This window comes from Miscanthus floridulus, chromosome 5, assembly GCF_019320115.1.
Source record: "Miscanthus floridulus cultivar M001 chromosome 5, ASM1932011v1, whole genome shotgun sequence".
In the NCBI taxonomy this organism is placed as follows: Eukaryota; Viridiplantae; Streptophyta; class Magnoliopsida; order Poales; family Poaceae; genus Miscanthus; species Miscanthus floridulus.
The window spans coordinates 7,345,466-7,350,028 of NC_089584.1; the positions used below are offsets into that span (position 1 = coordinate 7,345,466).

Here is a 4,563-nt window from a genome sequence, read left to right on the forward strand (position 1 = left end):
CTCCAGGACCTGATACGGCCCGATATAGCGAGGCTTGAGTTTCCCCTTGGGCGCGTTGGGGAGGGACGCCGCAGCGCGCTGCCGAAGGCGCAGCCAAGCCTAGTCGCCGACCTGGAAGGACACCGGGCGATGGTGCCGGTCGTAGATGCGCTTCTGTGCCGCCTGAGCCTGCTCCAGGCGATAGCGGACGTCGTCGAGGAAAGCAGCGCGCTCCTCCATCTCCTGAGCCACCGTGGCCACCCGCGTCTCGCCCGGCTCATAGGAGTGAATGGTCGGGGGATCCCGGCCGTAGACCACCCGAAACGGCGTGTCGCGGAGAGAGGACTGGTAGGCGGTGTTGTAGATGTACTTCGCCCATGGCAGCCACCTGAGCCACTGGCGCGGACGGTCACCGGAGAAACAGCGCAAGTACATGACGATGACGCAGTTGGCGGCCTCGGTCTGTCCGTCCGTCTGCGGATGGAAGGCGGATGACATGAAGAGCTTTGTCCCGGTGAGCCGCATAAGCTCCTGCCAGAACGCCGACGTAAACACCGGATCACGGTCCGAGACAATGGACTGTGGGACACCATGGAGGCGAATGATGTCGGCGAATAAAGCCTGGGCGACGGACTCCGCGGTGTTGGGTGTGCCAACGGGATGAAGTGGCAGTACTTGCTGAAGCGGTCCACCACGGAGAGGATGACTGTCTTGCCCTGCACCTTGGGCAGCGCCTCGATGAAGTCGATGCCGATGTCGGCCCAGACCGCGGATGGCAATGGTAGCGGCTGCAGCAGCCCCGCCGGCCGGAGGTGGTCCGACTTGTACTGCTGGCAGGTACGGCAGGCCTGCATGAACTCCTGCACGATGCGGTGCATGTTGGGGAAGTGGAAATCTCACCGAAGTCGATGGAGAGTGCGGTGGATGCCTTCGTGGCCATCGTTGTGGACGGCTGCCACGACCTCCTGGAGTAGCGGCGACGCGGGTGGGATGTAGAGGCGGCCGTCATAGGTGACCATGCCATCCACCAGCGCCTAGGGGGCAGCGCGGGCACCCGCACGGACCTCGGTGTAGAGGGCGACTAGGGCCGGGTCGGTGGCCTGGGCATGGCGCAGACGGTCGACGAGGTCGAAGTGGGGGCACCGAGATTGCCATGACCTCCCCCTCTTTGGTGTAGCGGTGGGAGAGGGCGTCAGCGACGATGTTTGTGGCGCCGGAGCGGTACTCCACCGAGAAGTCGAAGCCCAAGAGCTTGCCGACCCAGTGGTGCTGAGGGATCGTGGCGAGGCACTGGTCGAGGAGATACTTCAGGCTGTAGTGGTCCGTCTTGACGATGAAGCGCCGCCCCCAGAGATACGGCTGCCAGTGCCGTACGGCCTGGACGAGTCCGATAAGTTCGCGCTCGTAGGCGGCCAGCGCGCGGTGGCGGGGCACCACTGGCCGACTGAAGAAGGTGATCGGGTGGCCTTCCTAAGTCAGGACCGCCCCAAACCCGATGGTCGACGCATCGCACTCGACGGTGAACAGCTTGGTGAAGTCCGGCATGGCGAGGACAGGGGCGGCCGTGATGGCGGCTTTGAGAGCCGCGAACGCCGAGGCTGCCGCGTCGTCCCAGGAGAAGCCCTCCTTCTTGAGGAGCGCCGACAGTGGTGCAGCAAGTGCCCCGTAGCTGTGGACGAACTTGCGGTAGTAGCCCACCAGACCGAGGAAGCCGCGTACTGCCCGCACCGAGTGCGGAGCCAGCCAGTCATGGATCGCCTGCACCTTGGCCGGGTCCATGGCCATCCCCTGCGCGGAGATGATGTGGCCGAGGTAGGCGACGGAGGGGGCTCCAAAGGAACATTTGGAGCGCTTGACAAAGAGCTGGTGGCATCGCAGTTCGTCGAGGACGGCCCGAAGATGACGGAGGCACTGTTCGCCTAAACAGCCGTTTAGCCCGTTTACACACCGTTTAAACGCTACACGGTGGTACACCGTTTCCGTTTAATCGGTTGTTTTGACCGTTTAAACGACCGTTTTTCCCGTTTAAACACCCGTTTTGCCCGAATAATAGGCTAAACGGTAGGTGACCGACTGTTTACCGTTTAGCGTTTAGGATAACACTGACGGAGGTGATCTGCCCATGTCCTGCTGTAGATAAGAATATCATCAAAAAATACCAGGATGAAACGACGGAGAAACGGCCGGAGCACGTCATTCATCAGGCTCTGGAATGTTGCTGGAGCATTGCATAGCCCGAATGCCATCACCAGGAACTCGTAGAGGCCATCGTGGGTGCGGAACGCCGTCTTGCGAACATCTTCCGGCTGCATCCGCACCTGATGGTACCCGGACCTGAGGTCCAGCTTGGTGAAGAACTTAGCGCCATGGAGCTCGTCGAGGAGCTCGTCAACCACCGGGATCGGAAAGGCATCCTTGACGGTGAGCGCATTGAGCGCCCTGTAGTCGACGCAGAAACGCCATGAACCGTCCAGCTTTTTGATGAGGAGGACCGGCGACGAGAAGGGCGAGTCGCTGCGGCGGACGATCCCCTGCTCGATCATAGCGGCGCACTGCCGCTCCAACTCGTCCTTGTGCACCGCCGGGTACCGATAGGGCCGTATGGCGACGGGCTGGGCGCCGGGCTTCAGGGTGATACGGTGGTCGTGCGCGCGTTTGGGGGGCAGACCCGCCGGGTCCGCAAAGAGCCCCCCATATGCGTGCAGCAGTGCGTCGAGGAGAGGGCCGACCTCCGAGGTGGCGCCCAGGGACGGTGCTGAAGGGCAGGCGACGCCTGTCCAGGAGACTGGGCGCCCCTAGTGCTGGAACGTCATGCGCCGGCTGCCGAGGTCCTAGACGATGGGCCCACGCACGCCCAGCCACTGTGTCCCCAGGACGACGTCGTACCCGGCCAGCGGCATGACGAAGAGGTCAGCCGAGAACGCGACGCCGTCGATGAGCAGGGGGGCATTGCGGATGACGCCGTCGCAGGTGACGCGCTCGCCGTTCGCGACCAAGGCGGTGAGGCGGGGGTGCTAGCGCAGAGGAAGGCCGGAACGCCGGGCCGTTGCCTCCGAGATGAAGTTATGCGTGCTGTCGGAGTCGAGGAGAGCGACGAGGGCTACGGCGCCAAGGGCCACGCGGATCTGCATGGTACCCGCCACAGGGACCCCAGCCACGGCCTGAAGGGAAAAGCAGGGGGCCTCGACGTCGGGCGCGGCCGCCGCCGCCTTGTTCGCGACGTCGTCAATCTCGACACCCTCCAGGAAGAAGATGCGCCTGCAAAAACGGTTATGGCCATGAGTGTATTTCTCGTTGCAGTTGAAATAGAGACCAAGACGGCGGTGCTCAGCCATCTCCTCGGGCGAGAGGCGGCGATTTCCGTCATCGCGGCCCGGCTGCGCGGCCACCGGGGGTGCAGGCAGTGCCAGCGGCTGTGGTGGTGGTGGCAGGGCGGCCCGGGGAGCGGGCGTAGGCAGGATGCCCCACGCAGGCGCGCGTGGCGCAGGCGGCGTCGGGCGCTCGGCCTCCATCAGCTCGATCTGGCGCGCGATGCTCATGGCAGCGGCGAGCGAGTCGGGGTTGTGGAGGCGAACGGCATGGCTGAACGGCGCCAGCAGCCCGCCGGTGTAGAGCTAGACGCGCTGCTCCTCGTCCAGCCGACCCGCACAAGGCAGGAGCGCCTGAAAACGGTTGGAGTACTCCTCGACGGTGCCCGTGCGCCGGCACTCGGTGAGTTCGAACAGCGGCGCCGACCGGAGCGGCGGCCCGAACCGCAGGTTGAGGAACTCCTTGAAGCGCGCCCAGGTGGGCGTGCCGGAGTCCTCCTCGAGCTGGGTATACCACAGCTGCGCGACGCCGTCGAGGTGGTAGGAAGCCTGCCACACGCGTTCCTCCGCCATGGTACGGTGTTGGCGGAAGTAGGAGTCGCATTTGTTGAGGAAGAGCATGGGGTCGGTGGTGCCGTCGAAGCGTGGGAAATCCCACTTCTTGTGCTTTGGCGGGTAGTCAGGGTGCTGACCTTCCGCGCGCCGATCGCCACCGCCGCCGCCGGCGGACGACTCGGACTTCTCCTTCTTCAGCGAGGCCATATCGGCCTTCATGGTAGCCATGTCGTCGGTGAGGGCCTTGATGGCTGCCATGAGGTCGGCTGCGGAGGGCTCGGCCATGATTGGCGCGAGGGAGACGGACGCGGCTGAGGAGGGCGATGGGGTGCGGCGGAATCGGGCTGGGCGGCTGCGGAAGAGGAACGGGAGGAGCGGGTGGGAGAGGATCGACGAGACCGTGATACCAGGTTGTCAAGGGCACTGTAGTTTAAGGTAGCTGGCCCTCGACTACGAAGCTCGTAGTCTCCGGCTGAGTCTTCCAGGGCGGAGGTTATACCCCTCTCAACCGGCTGAGCTTAGGAGGCGTGGAGGAAGAAGAGAATAGGAGATTAATCTTGCTTAATTCATTCTTCCCTGCTTACAGGAATAAATAGCCAATGGCTCAACCAACTATGGAAGGAATTCCCCTAATTATAGGACTAACCAAAACAGCTTCTAATCCAATCCCTGATTTCTAGCCACTGGAAGTTGCCCCTTCGGGCTGGTGGACCGCGCGCTC

General features: G+C 63.5%; 1 pseudogene; it reads left to right on the top strand.

Moving 5' to 3' along the window:
- Positions 1-887: 887 nt before the first annotated feature.
- LOC136454200 (uncharacterized) lies at positions 888-2,738 on the top strand (annotated as a pseudogene).
- Positions 2,739-4,563: the final 1,825 nt, after the last annotated feature.